Consider the following 15,474-nt stretch of genomic DNA (forward strand, 5'->3'; position numbering starts at 1 on the left):
AGTCCCTGGAAATGCACGAATCTAAGCATTTTCTTAGCTGTAACTCTCTAGCACGTGTATTTGAAGGGAAACTTAATCCATCTGTTTCTGATTCATTTACATTGAACTCAGTCAAAAAGCTGTTGACATGTCCTTTGCCTGGCCATGTTCTCCATGGGTTTTCAGGAAATCCCAATATATTATTGAGTTCTTTTTGGCATCCTAGGGTTATTGGGTTTTGTCTTTACTGGCAACTCAGGGAGAGTGGAGAGTGCTCTGAATTGGAGTCATTCCAAACTTGCAAAGCTCTGCCTTTCCTCAGAGTCTCAGTGGCTCCCAGAGCCTGCCCAATTTGGAAAAAGAACAAAGTAAATGGTACCCCAAGATTTCACATCTCTCCTTGCTCCTAGCAGAGGGATGACCCAGGAGAGGGAGAAAAGCGTTTTGGAGGGGATTTGGCCAGTAGACTAATTACATACCAGATGAAGAGAGTTTTAGTTCTAGATACTGTGTGAGCTTGGGCAAAAGAAGTTCCTTTTCTGTTCTGCAATTCACCAAAATATAGTAGGAGAATGATATTGCACTTTTGTATTTATGTCCTATGGATAGCTTGTGTGGTTGGTGTGTGGTTTTTGACTTTGGAAACAAAAATATCATAGTAAGAAATTATTTTCCTGATACCTAGGTGGCAGTCCTGACCCCTTTGAGTCGAGTGTGTTCTGGGTATCCCATTTCTAGCAATGGGATGGACAGTGATGAATTGTCCATCCTCACTCTTTCTTAGGCTTGGTAAGGGGTCCAGTTTGGGTGTGTAGCCCAAGTCCTAAAGGATGCTGACTGACCCACAAAGGGGTCAGATTGTTCATAGCTGAGTCCCCTAGCCTTTCCACATAGTACACACACTTGGGCAGACATGCAGGGAGATTTGTGTCCCTGGGCTGCTAGCATGGACATAGCTACTACCCCACTGGGAGAGGTAAACATGTACATTTTCTAGAGAACTTAAAACTAAAAAGAAACTTGGGAGCTCACAGCTCCCTTTTTATTTTAAATATGAGGGAAGTTGGGGTTCCAAGAGGCAAGATAATATGCCCAGCACTTACCAGAATTGATTTGATTCCAGTCTTATGCTAAGTGTGATCATATTTAGCAGTACTGAATGAAGATATTATTAATCCCATTTTGCAGATGAAACATCTGGGATGCAAAAGAGGCTTATAATTGGCCAAAGTCAGTCAGTGGGCAGGTTACAAACTAAAAGTTGAATTCAGCTTTGCTAAAAGTCAGTTGACACAGAGCTAGCTAGTGAGGAATCAGAACACAGAATCTTGGATCTTCTAACCAAAGAATGTTTTGACATATAAAAGTTGGGTTGTACCTCCAGTGTTCATGGTCTCCCCTCTACAGCATTTCTCACTGTCTGAGATCCACCAAGGGGTTGGCTGCCTGGAGACAACAGGCCACTGGCAGAAAGAGAGAGTGATAGAGGGTAAAGCAGGTAGAGGGAAACTGAACTCCCACCTGTTCAGAGCCAGACCCTGTGAGTGGCCTCCAAAGATTCCCATATGGCCACTATGACAGGGCAAGGTTTAGAAGCCACCCAGTAACAGGGACCAGTCAGTTCTAAGAAGGGCCAACATAGCACCCATACTGAGAAGACACTTGTCACTTTCCATCTTTTTTATCTATCCTTTTTGCCCCAACACACCAAGGGTTGAGGGGTTAGTAGGCGATGTCTTAAGACTAGACCAGACTTCCTTCTTGTCTTCTTTTCCTTTGGTCCAGAGCCTGGCCAGTGTTAGGGGAAGGGAGGAAATGATGTCTTGTTGGATATACGATGGAGTTCTGAGCAAGGTTTAGCTTATTTGTGCTTTGTAACAATTGGAAGTGATCAGCCAGCAAAGAGATATACCTGGGTTGTCATTAAAAATGGGTAAAGGGATGAAGACTGGTTTGAAACAGGTATTGGGAAAAAGCAAATCATTTCGTATCTGTGCCCCATGAATTCTAACTGTTCAATGGGCTGATTATCTTCTTCTTTTCCAATCATGTATCAGTGGAGGGAATATGAAGATGGAATGTGTCCTTAGATAAGATTCCTCTCTTCCCCCTCTCCCTAGAGCATATTTTGCTGGTGTCTGCACTCCCTGGTTTTGGCCAGAAGAAAAAGACCCAGATACTACCAGGCTGGCTGTTCTTCCCAGATGAGCTATTCAGCACCATAATGTCCAGACATGGAGAGAGAGACAGAGAGAGTATGAATGACAGACAGGATGTCAGGGGGAATAGGGACCAGGTGTAAGGGACAAAGGGGGTGGGAAATGCAGCAAACCGGAGAGGAAAAGATAAAGTGGGTAGGAAGAAGGGACAAGAGTGGAGGAGGCAGGGAGAAATGCAGAATGAGAAGACGAGAAGGGGGGTCAGGGGAGAGGCATGAGTTTGGGGTCAGAACTAGAGCAGCTTCCTGCCAGGCCTGCTGCCCAGCCGGCTGCTGAAACATCTGCATCCTAGCAGGGGTGTTTCCAAATGGAGCTACCTCTTCCTTGGACTTCTTCCCTGTGTGTTTGAGTGCCTGCCCAGTTATGCCCCTCCCAGAGTGCTTGCTTTTCCACTTACAAACCAACCACTCGTGTCCAAACAGCTAAATCAGCTCTGAACATGGGCGATGGGTGAGCATTGAGGCAACCCTAGGATCAGCCAGGGGGAAGAAATGTTTGCTCCTGGACTTCCTCCACACAAGAGGAGCTAGGGTTTGCTGTAGCAATGCTGCCTTGATCTCTTTTCAAATAACTGAGTTTATGGAAAGAGCCACAGAAGAGAAGGCCTGGGGATAGAGTCACTGTATGGTCTTGGTGAGCTGTGAGTCTTCTGGAGTGTCAGTTCCATCATCTGTAAAACAAGGAGCCGAGATCTCTTTCTGGTGATTTTGGGAGAAAAGACCTTCACACATTCTTATTTTGACATTCTTTGCTAGCTGGTTCTTGAGTTTCAGTTGAGAGTTCAAATGAGAGTTGAAAGCTGTTATTTTCTCCTCAGTGTCTTTCATCTTTCTGCAGAATCTCAGGCCTGTGGTGGGGTCCTGCCACTAGGGTCCCCACAGTGGTGCCCATCCTCAGAGGTGCCAGATGATTTCAGGTGTTGGGGCCAACCTGCAACCCGGGAAGGAGAAAGCTTCCTCCCTAGGCATCCCTGGCTTCTGTGGTATCCTCTTAATCTCTTTGAGGGTCACCCATCCCTGGGTGTCACCCTCAAGCCAGCCTCCCCCCCCACCCCCCCACCACTCTGCCTTTCAACTAACAGATAATTACTGTCTGCAAAGCTACCACAGACTTGGAAGTTTCGAAGCTGATTCTATGAAAAGAAGTTCTTGTTTAGCTAGCTCTTCTGTGGGAAATCTCACTTTTAAAGGCCATCTTGCTCTTTACCCAGATGGCTGTTCTCCTGGTCCTTACTTTTCCTCCTCTTTGTCTCCATCTTTTCTCTGATTCCCATGGCCCCTGAGGAAGATGTCCTGGGCAGCGAGGCCAGGCTGGGCCCCCTTGCATGGATTCATTCCTGTGGCAGTGGGAGGTGATCTCAGGGGACCTGTTCATCCCCATGCTATGCTAGTGCAGGAGGCCTGGAGCCTACTGTGTGCCATTTGATAATTTATCCACTCCAGACAACATTGCTAGGCAAGAACTATCACAACCCTTTTGCAGATGAGGACAATAGGGAAAGATTATGAGAAAAATTATGAAAATAGCCTAGAATCATTATCACACCTACTGGCAGAGCTGGGATTTTATTTTATTTTTTAATTTTTATTTATTTTTTTAATAATAAATTTATTTTTTATTGGTGTTTGCCAACATACAGAATAACACCTAGTACTTATCCCATCAAGTGCCCCCCCTCAGCGCCCGTCACCCAGTCACCCCCACCCCCCGCCCTCCTCCCCTTCCACCACCCCTCGTTCGTTTCCCAGAGTTAGGAGTCTTTATCTTCTGTCTCCCTTTCTGATATTTACTACCCATTTCTTCTCCCTTCCCTTCTATTCCTTCACTATTATTTATATTCCCCAAATGAATGAGAACATATAATGTTTGTTCTTCTCCGCTTGACTCATTTCACTCAGGATAATACCCTCCAGTTCCATCCACGTTGAAGCAAATGGTGGGTATTTGTCATTTCTAATGGCTGAGTAATATTCCATTGTATACATAAACCACATCTTCTTTATCCATTCATCTTTCGATGGACACTGAGGCTCCTTCCACAGTTTGGCGATTGTGGCCATTGCTGCTATAAACATTGGGGTGCAGGTGTCCCGGCGTTTCATTGCATCTGTATCTTTGGGGTAAATCCCCAGCAGTGCAATGGCTGGGTCGTAGGGCAGGTCTATTTTTAACTCTTTGAGGAACCTCCACACAGTTTTCCAGAGTGGCTGCACCAGTTCACATTCCCACCAACAGTGTAAGAGGGTTCCCTTTTCTCCGCATCCTCTCCAACATTTGTTGTTTCCTGCCCTGTTAATTTTCCCCATTCTCACTGGTGTGAGGTGTTATCTCATTGTGGTTTTGATTTGTATTTCCCTGATGGCAAGTGATGCAGAGCATTTTCTCATGTGCATGTTGGCCATGTCCATGTCTTCCTCTGTGAGATTTCTCTTCATGTCTTTTGCCCATTTCATGATTGGATTGTTTGTTTCTTTGGTGTTGAGTTTAATAAGTTCTTTATAGATTTTGGAAACTAGCCCTTTATCTGATACGTCATTTGCAAATATCTTCTCCCATTCTGTAGGTTGTCTTTTAGTTTTGTTGACTGTATCCTTTGCTGTGCAAAAGCTTCTTATCTTGATGAAGTCCCAATAGTTCATTTTTGCTTTTGTTTCTTTTGCCTTTGTGGATGTATCTTGCAAGAAGTTACTGTGGCCGAGTTCAAAGAGGGTGTTGCCTGTGTTCTCTTCTATGATTTTGATGGACTCTTGTCTCACATTTAGATCTCTCATCCATTTTGAGTTTATCTTTGTGTATGGTGAAAGAGAGTGGTCCAGTTTCATTCTTCTGCATGTGGATGTCCAATTTTCCCAGCACCATTTATTGAAGAGACTGTCTTTCTTCCAATGGATAGTCTTTCCTCCTTTATCAAATATTAGATGACCATACATTTCAGGGTCCGCTTCTGGGTTCTCTATTCTGTTCCATTGATCTATGTGTCTGTTTTTGTGCCAGTACCACACTGTCTTGATGACCACAGCTTTGTAGTACAACCTGAGATCTGGCATTGTGATGGTTTTCACAGCTATGGTTTTCTTTTTTAAAATTCCCCTGGCTATTCGGGGTCTTTTCTGATTCCACACAAATCTTAAAATAATTTGTTCTAACTCTCTGAAGAAAGTCCATGGTATTTTGATAGGGATTGCATTAAACGTGTAAATTGCCCTGGGTAACATTGACATTTTTACAATATTAATTCTGCCAATCCATGAGCATGGAATATTTTTCCATCTCTTTGTGTCTTCCTCAATTTCTTTCAGAAGTGTTCTATAGTTTTTAGGGTATAGATCCTTTATCTCTTTGGTTAGGTTTATTCCTAGGTATCTTATGCTTTTGGGTGCAATTGTAAATGGGATTGACTCCTTAATTTCTCTTTCTACAGTCTCATTGTTAGTGTATAGAAATGCCACTGACTTCTGGGCATTGTGTTTGTATCCTGCCACACTGCCAAACTGCTGTATGAGTTCTAGCAATCTTGGGGTGAGTCTTTTGGGTTTTCTATGTAGAGTATCATGTCATCAGCGAAGAGGGAGAGTTTGACTTCTTCGCCAATTTGAATGCCTTTAATGTCTTTTTGTTGTCTGATTGCTGAGGCTAGGACCTCCAGTACTATGTTGAATAGCAGTGGTGAGAGTGGACATCCCTGTCTTGTTCCTGATCTTAGGGGAAAGGCTCCCAGTGCTTCCCCATTGAGAATGATATTTGCTGTGGGCTTTTCATAGATGGCTTTTAAGATGTTGAGGAGTGTTCCCTCTATCCCTACACTCTGAAGAGTTTTGATCAGGAATGGATGCTGTATTTTGTCAAATGCTTTCTCTGCATCTAATGAGAGGATCATATGGTTCTTGGTTTTTCTCTTGCTGATATGATGAATCATATTGATTGTTTTACGAGTGTTGAACCAGCCTTGTTTCCCAGGAATAAATCCTACTTGGTCATGGTGAATAATTTTCTTAATGTGTTGTTGGATCCTATTGGCTAGTATCTTGTTGAGAATTTTTGCATCCATGTTCATCAGGGATATTGGTCTATAATTCTCCTTTTTGATGGGGTCTTTGTCTGGTTTTGGAATTAAGGTGACCCTGGCCTCATAGAATGAATTTGGAAGTACTCCATCTCTTTCTATCTTTCCAAACAGCTTTAGTAGAGTAGATATGGTTTCTTCTTTAAACGTTTGATAGAATTCCCCTGGGAAGCCATCTGGCCCTGGATTTTTGTGTCTTGGGAGGTTTTTGATGACTGCTTTGATTTCCTCCCTGGTTATTGGCCTGTTCAGGTTTTCTATTTCTTCCTGTTCCAGTTTTGGTAGTTTGTGGCTTTCCAGAAATGAGTCCATTTCTTCTAGATTGCCTAATTTATTGGCGTATAGCTGTTCATAATATGTTTTTAAAATCGTTTGTATTTCCTTGGTGTTGGTAGTGATCTCTCCTTTCTCATTCATGATTTTATTAATTTGAGTCTTCTCTCTCTTCTTTTTAATAAGGCTGGCTAATGGTTTATCTATCTTATTAATTCTTTCAAAGAACCAACTCCTGGTTTTGTTTATCTGTTCCACAGTTCTTCTGGTCTCGATTTCATTGAGTTCTGCTCAAATCTTTATTAACTCTCTTCTTCTGCTGGGTGTAGGATCTATTTGCTGTTTTTTCTCTAGCTCCTTTATGTGTAAGGTTAGCTTTTGTATTTGAGTTCTTTCCAGTTTTTGAATGGATTCTTGTATTGCGATGTATTTCCCCCTTAGGACTGCTTTTGCTGCATCCCAAAGATTTTGAACAGTTGTATCTTCATTCTCCTTAGTTTCCATGAATCTTTTTAATTCTTCCTCAATTTCCTGGTTGACCCTTTCATCTTTTAGCAGGATGGTCCTTAACCTCCACGTGTTTAAAGTCCTTCCAAACTTCTTGTTGTGATTTAGTTCTAGTTTCAAGGCATTATGGTCTGAGAATACGCAGGGGATGTTCCCAATCTTTTGTTATTGGTTCAGACCCGATTTGTGACCTACTATGTGGTCTATTCTGGAGAAAGTTCCATGTGCACTTGAGAAGAATGTATATTCAGTTGAGTTTGGATGTAAAGTTCTGTAGAGATCTGTGAAATCCATCTGGTCCAGTGTATCATTTAAAGCTCTCGTTTCTTTGGAGATGTTGTGTTTAGAAGACCTATCAAGTGTAGAAAGCGCTAGATTGAAGTCACCAAGTATAAGTGTATTATTATCTAAGTATGTCTTAACTTTGGTTATTAATTGAGTGATATATTTGGCAGCTCCCACATTCGGGGCATATATATTGAGGATTGTTAAGTCCTCTTGTTGGATAGATCCTTTAAGAGCTGGGATTTTATTTTATTTTATTTATTTTATTTTTTTTATTTTTTTTATTTTTTAAGAGCTGGGATTTTAAAGGGAACTTGGCATAGTTGGATACTAACTGTCTTGGGGACATGTGACAAGGGGGATACTCAAGTACTGCCTCTCCTCTGCTCCCAGTGGGTCTCCCATTACTCCCAAGTCAAATCCTTGTCACTTTTCAAAGCCAGATCCAGACTCAGTCCTACTGGGAAGGTCCCCTAGTCCTCCTTCTCACATCCTTGCTCTCCACCTACTGTCTCAAGCTCTTGCAGGGTGCACAGCAAAAGCCAAGTGAATTCATTCTCTAAGTGGGTCTCCTTCCTCTTTTGGGACCAGGAGCTCCTCACTGGCCCAAATGGGGCTTTCATGGTCTGGCTCCCTGACACTCTTGCTGTGGATGCTGCTAAAGAAACTGAGTGATGAGTATAGATAAGCCACAGCTACTTCTGGGGTCCCATATGCCTGGCTTTGACCTGAGCTAGGTTTGTCTAGAGCCAGGGGCAAGCAGCATCCCTCTGCGTGGAGGTACTTAGCTGGATTCCCACTGAGGAAAGCAGAGTGCAAGGGAACAGCTAGTGGCCCACATCACCACCCTGCCACAGACAGGTCTACTTCTAGTCTAGTGTCCCTGTCCTCAACATCTGCAAACTTGCTGGCATTACTTTCCTTATCCTCACCTGTGTACTCTGAGCTTCTGTAGAGTCTGATGCTGGTAGGTAATGGAGTCACATTCACTAAAGCCACCTGCTGACACTCCTCAACATCCTTTTACTAAGACACTTAGCTTCCCAGATGGAATTTCCTATGTACTTTCCTATAAATCTTGGTGGTGGCCTTATTGGGCACTGCTGTCAATACCTTTGGGTACTCTTGATTCCCCTGGGCATGGCTACTTTCCGTGCTCTGAGCTCCATACCCTACTTCAGTCCTTCTGTCCCAGGCACCACTGCCATCTGCTGCTGGGCACCAATGAGGCTGTGGCCACCCCCTCCAAAATACAATTGACACTAGAGACAGGAGCTGTATAGAGTCAACGTGTTAGAGGATGCCTTCTTACCCCTCTGTGTGACATGCTTTTGGTGCCATTACAAGTAGAAGCCTATCTGTGATACCTAGCAGCATTTTTGATGAAGTAGCTTTTTCTGGATTTTTTTTTTAATAGCTTCTCTTCCCCTTATACCCAAGACAGGGCTGGATGGGGAGATGATATAGGGGATAAGAATCATGCTGCCCTCAGATGACCTTCCTTTACTAACCAACTACTACCACTGTGTTCCTGGGCCAAGCTTCGCTTCCAGACTCCTCTTTATTTTAAGAGGGTTCTCTGTCAGGAGGATGCTTAGCCCCTCATGAAACAGATGCCCATGGATTTACCTTACCTGGTTTTTAGACCTGTCTTGATTCCACTGGGAACCCACTACCCTGACCCCATGTGCCTCTTTACAATCTCCTTTGTGCTCTTTCTGCCCGTGCTTTCACCATGCCCCTTCTTCTGCCTGGAGTGAGTAGAGGTATATTTCTGTGTTGTGATGTCTGCTGGTACATTTCCTCCACTCTAAGCAGCTAAACCTCATTTCTCCTTCAAGGCTCACCTGAGCCCCCTGACTGCCTAGAAGCTCTCCCCTTGATTATTTTTTTTAAACTTTTTTATTTTTATTTTTTATTTATGATAGTCACACAGAGAGAGAGAGAGAGAGAGGCAGAGACATAGGCAGAGGGAAAAGCAGGCTCCATGCACCGGGAGCCCGATGTGGGATTTAATCCCGGGTCTCCAGGATCGCGCCCTGGGCCAAAGGCAGGCGCTAAACCGCTGCGCCACCCAGGGATCCCTCTCCCCTTGATTATTGAACTCTGTACCATAGTTCCTTCTGTTTAGCTCCTCCAACCTCATTTGGAACCACCCATATGGTTATGTGATCATTTTATCTGAACCATAAATAAAATGTTTGCATTCTCTCAGAGTTCCTGTGTTGAAACCTAACCCTCAATGTGATGGTGTTTGGATATGGGGCCTTTGGAAGGTTATTAGGTAATGGAGGTGGAGCTGTTATGAATGGGATTAGTGCCCTTATAAGAGATACTCCAGAGTGCTCTTTCTCTGTGAGGATATAGCAACAAATGGCTATCTATGAACCAGGAAGTTGGCTTTTACTAGACACAAATCTGCCAGTACTTTGATCTTGGACTTCTAGCCTCTGGACTGTGGGTGATACATTTCTGTTGTTTATAAGCCATCCAGTTAATGGTAATTTGTTATAACAGCCTGAATGGACTAAGACATTCCCCAAGTTGTTCTGTTCCTGATGTCATCTCTCCTGTCTAGACTGTGTACTCTTTGAGGTCTCAGAGTCTGTCATTTGCTTCTCTTGCTTCTTGTAAACCACTCACTGCTTGCTGGTGCTCAGCAAAACTTCAATGCCTGAGTGAGTAAACGCAAGGACATGGTTGATACGGGGTTGGGAGGTCCTGGTAGCCCAAATCTGTCTAGTGATTAGCCCCTTTCTTTGTGCTGCCTTAAAATCTGTCCTGAACTGGTTAATTAAAATGCAGTAAGAAGTCTGTGAATTGGCATCTTCTGTTTTGTAAACCACACTTTATTTGGTTCTGCCCTCATCTCCTCAGCCACACAGTTGGCAGCCCTGAAAGGTAAAGTGCCAACAGGTCCCTTCCAGGTGTTGCCTCTCCACCTCTAAGGAGGAAGATTTAGTTGTATGGATTTTGGCAAAGGTTTAAAACCAGCAATAAATAACAGAAAATTCAGCATACCATTCTGCATATTTTATAACTCAGTCTAATAAAGAAATAATCCAAGATGGCACCTGCTAAGAAAACTTAGTTTATTGAAATATGACTGTAATATAGAAAGGATGGCTAATGCACTAGGCTGCAAGATATTAATGCTCTACACTTCAGCTGGTGTGTTTAAAAGAAGTCTCTCATGTATTTTATTTTATTTTATTAGGAGCCATATCATTAGCTTTTAAAGACGCTGTGAGTGAGAGAGAGAAGAAAAGAGATTTGAACTATTTAAAAAAAAAAAAAAAACCCTCAGCAACTCGACGCCTTTCTCTACAGACGAAACAAACAAACCAAAAAAAAAAAAGTTTTTTTTCATAAACATTTTTTTTTCCGGCTGGGATATTAGGACAGTATATTAAATTCCCCCAAAAGGAGGCCCTAGAACTATTTACATAATAATGTCTCCACTGTGGTTGTGACAGATGGGCTTCACTGACGCAGACATACTGTTAGGGGCTTAGCAATAGATTAAAAAAAACCACCACAATACTGTGTAACATAATAAAAGTGTATTGTAATGTACATCATAACTTGTGGCCAAGGTTAAATTTGCAGTCGGAGTATGAAAGTCGTATTCCATTATACAAAATAGATGTTACACAGAAAGGCATTAAAGATGAGTTGACTCAACCATTTATTTTTAGTTTATATTTTATTCCATTTTCCTTGGCCTTACTTATGCAATATTTTTTTAATCATATGAAATGACATCGTTATGTGCCCCCTACCCCTACCTCAGAGTGGGGGGTAGCCTGAAAACTATAGACTTTCTTAGCTTTGTGGATTCATGTTTTGGGGGTTCTGAGATTTTGTTCTCCTGGAAAATGGCTGTTTGTATGTTTCTTTTTTTTCACTTCATTCAAAGCCTTTTTGCTGGAGCTGAGACCAGCATTGGCCTCAGCTCCATCTCATTTGAGATATTTATAGGAGTTAATTATGTTTGCTGAGGGTGGCTTCCTTTAGTTTATGTGAACTCTTTGGAGATAAGCTGTTCCAGGGACTTTCCCCACTCTATCAAGACGAGATGTGGACATGAGAGCAGAGACCAATGGAGCCATTCCATGGAGGACAGATTCTGAATGCCTTCCCAGGTAGCACTTTCTTGTCCAGGGCTTGACCACTGACTTCAACTTGATGATTGTATCCCATGAGCTCCTCTTGCGTCCATCAGCATGTGTTCCAAGGCACTGAGTGAAGGCAGTGCTCTCTTTACCTTGTGATGGAATATTTATGGAGTCAGAGACCTGGTGGAGACATTTCTTTCTCATCTATCCTCTGAAGTCTCCAGGAGCCTTTCCGTGCCAATAGAAAGGAAGACATTTTTTGGAGTCATAAAATTGCAGAGCTAGAACAAGACATTTGTGCAGATAATCCTCCATGTGCCTCATTTCTTTATCTGTAAAATGGAAATCCTTTGGTTCCTACTTCATGGGGGTGGTTATGAGGTTTTAATGAAATAATATAAAGTGCCTAGCATGTAGTAAGTACTTCATAAATGTTAGCTATCTCATATTATGATTATAAATACTGTCACATTTGGAGCTGATTTTCTGGAAGCTAAAATGGGTGGTAGAGGAGCTGTGTGTTTTCTCCTTTCTGACCTCTTTCTCTCCCTGGGTGTCTTTTCAGGCCAGAAATTAGCCCTTCCTTTCCTTCTTTATCTATATGTTTTTGCATTGATTTTGCTCTGTTCATCCTTTTGCCTTTTGCAAGTCCAATACTAGCCATTTTTCAAATCTCTACTGAAATTTCCTCTTCTCTCTGAACTAGCTGTTCACTTCTCCAACTTGACAAGCTCTGGCCTTCTCTGAAACCAAGAGCAACTTGTATCTGCTCATTTACTTGGTGTCAATTTGCAGATGGAAATTAGAGAGAGTGAAATGTCAGCTCCTAAGAAGAACTCTGAAGCAACCAAGATTTTCCAAGGAGGGAGCTCCATGTTATTGAAGGCCTGACACAGTGACCAGGTACCTTTGTGGGGATGCTAAGAGGGTAGATCACAGCATCCTAGGAGGCTAGAGTTTTAAGTACTCTGAAAGATCATCTAGTCCATGCCTCACCTTTAAAATATGAGGGTAGATGAAAGTGAGGCCTAGGAGGATAGGGGGCTTGCACTACCAGGAGCCCCATAGCTAAGTAGTGATAGTGCTGGCTCTGAGTCTCAGCAGGTCATTCCCCCTCCCCCTATGCTGCAGAGGCTGCACCAGGTACATAAATTAACTAGAAGACTTCCAAAGTCTAAGATAAAAAGCTATCCATTGTTGTTTTGAATTTCATTTTTTTTAAGTTGTGATTTAATTTTGCTTATTGATGATCTAACTATTATATATACAATGGTGGCAGGACCATATTAACTGGTTCTATGTACACAGCACATATAGGACACACTAGGACAAATTTTACTACCAGATGGTCAATTACTATTTGTTGATCCAATTTAATTGACTCTAACCTAGTCTGAGTTAGTATCTTAAATTTAGAACTTTGGATAAGCAGATAGCGAGACCCCATAGAAAGTATCAAAATAAGGGAAGTATGAGAGAAGGAACCTGAGGGCCTCTGCCTAGGGAGAGAGAGCACTGGATATACAGTAACTGGTGTGAGTGTTTGCAGGAGATTGGTAATTCTGTCCAGGCCAGCAACATGTTCTGTTGTTGGGTAGGTAGTGTCCATGTGAGAGTAGCTCATGGAGAAGAGTGGAGCTCTAGACAGGAGCCAGAACTGTGGAGATAGGCCCCAGGTATGTCTGAGGAGTTTTGCATCTCTCTATTGTCCTGAGTCTTTTGGAAGGTGCTCTCAGGAATTGGGATACATGGTTCTGGGTAGAGAAGGCGAATGATAGTGTCCATCTAATGGAGGCAGGCTGAGGAACTGGAAGAAAGCTCCCTTACAGAAGGCCATATACCTCCTCATTTTATGTTCTTCTTCCCTCCTATTACCTTGTTTTTAATAAAGCTTTGTTTGGTGATCCAATCTTGTGTTGGGATATCTTGGGTAGCCAGCATGTGGTCCTTTCTGTCTTAAGCATATAGGGAAGAGTGTAAAGGTGTCATCTTTAGGTCATCATGCTGGTAACAATATCTGCATTCCTAAGACAAAGATGAACTTCAGAGGCATACTTGAGACCCTAGGCAGAAGTCCCTTGTCATAAATAGATTCTTTTTCCAGCACAGCTCAGGAGGTTTGGGTTACATACTACTTAAGGAAGGGGTCTTTTCCCTGCAAGAACCCACTCAAGATAGGCCCCAGCTTCCACTATAATCAAATATTAACCTTGCTTTAAACAGTTCTTTGTTCTGATACCTTTTCTATGGTCAAAGCTGGCCCTCTTAGAAGACATCAGAGGTCTTCTAAGGCATAGCCTCTCAGTGCTCCAAAAAGCAGCGTGGCAAATTCTATTTTTTTTTAATTTTTAAAAATATTTTATTTATTTATTCATGAGAGACAGAGAGAGAGGCAGAGATATAGGCAGAGGGAGAAGCAGGCTCCATGCGGGAAGCCCAACGCAGGACTCGATCCCGGGACTCCAGGACCACGCCCTGAGCCGAAGGCAGATGCTCAACCACTGCACCACTCAGGCATCCCAGCTTGGCAAATTCTAAAACATAACTTTAACTGTGGGTTTTCCCTAAGGAGCCAGGCCAGGCTATGTAAGAGGAGAGAGAGTTGGAGGATGCCAAGCCCAGACTGTGAGCCTGGCTCGGGGAATTTAGTCTGGGCTTGCTCCACTGGACTCCAGCAACATTGGAGGCTGGAGAAGCTGACTGCTAGGGGTACCTTTTGGGAGGGAATTTCTAGAAGGACTGCTCTGAATTCTTATTGCTTCAGATAATGGGACCTCAAGCACAATCTGAGCATATTCATGGAGTGATTTGAAAAGTACTGGAAAAGCACTTTTGTCCATATCAGCACTGTCCAATAGAAGTATAATGTGAGCTACAAATGCAAGCCACATATGTAATATAGAATTTACTACTAACTTTATTTATTTATTTATTTATTTATTTATTTAAAAGATTTTATTTATTCATGAGAGATCCACAAAGAGAGGTAGAGACATGGGCAGGGGGAGAAGCAGGCTCCCCACAGGGAACCTGATGTGAGGACTCCATCCCAGGACCGTGGGATCACACCCTGAGCCAAAAGCAGGTGCTTAACCATTGAACCACCCAGGCACCCCATTACTAGCCATATTTAAAAAGGTAAAAAGAAGCAGATGAAATTAATTCTATTCACTTTGACAATTTGATTCAATCTAAATTATTCTAATTTTAATATTATTATAAAAATTGAGATATTTTACGTTCTTTTTTCATACTCTCTAAGATGCCTCATTTACTTACAATTAAATCACATCTCAATTGTGATCAATCACTTCTTTAGTGCTCAATAGCTTCCTGTGGCTGGTGGCCCTCATGCTGGATAGCAAGCACAGGCCTCAGTGATCTTTCTCCTGAAATTCTGCCATTTGGGCTTGGGGAGGCAAGTGGATTAAGGGATTGTAACTCAGATTTCCTTTTAAGTATTCATATTTGAGGTCCTTATCAAGTTATTGACCTTTAATAGCAGTGATCAAAATTCTAAACTCTTTTCAGTGTTTCTGGGGTAGAAGTATGACCAAGGATTTAGCACTGCTGTTGGGGTTTTGGATATAAAGGGTAGTTAGAACACAGCTGGAGGGCCATCACTTGGAAGGCATTGAGCTCTGAGGAGAACAAACAGTTGAGATGAGGACAGGATTGGCCCTAAGGAAGTGCTCTGGCCCCCTGTAGGAGAGGAGTGAGAAGAGTGGCTGGCTGGATTCCCTCACCTGCCTGTGTGACTTCAGAGTAAATCATGAATCTCAACCTTGCCTTCCTTATCTGTAACATGGGGATAATAAGCCCTTTCCTGCTTTCCTCAAAGGAGTATTGTGAGTTTCCAGTTCTATGATTCATGGGAAGTGGCTCTGTGTAAACACTCAAGTCCTTTGCTTGTGTACATTGCTAGCCATCTGATTGCAAGTCTTCCAGCAGGACTACTATGGCTAATTCAATGGAAGCAGGTTTTTTTTTTTTTTAATTTTTTAAGATTTTATTTATTCATGAGAGACCC

The sequence above is a fragment of the Vulpes lagopus genome, chromosome 1 (assembly GCF_018345385.1).
Source record: "Vulpes lagopus strain Blue_001 chromosome 1, ASM1834538v1, whole genome shotgun sequence".
In the NCBI taxonomy this organism is placed as follows: Eukaryota; Metazoa; Chordata; class Mammalia; order Carnivora; family Canidae; genus Vulpes; species Vulpes lagopus.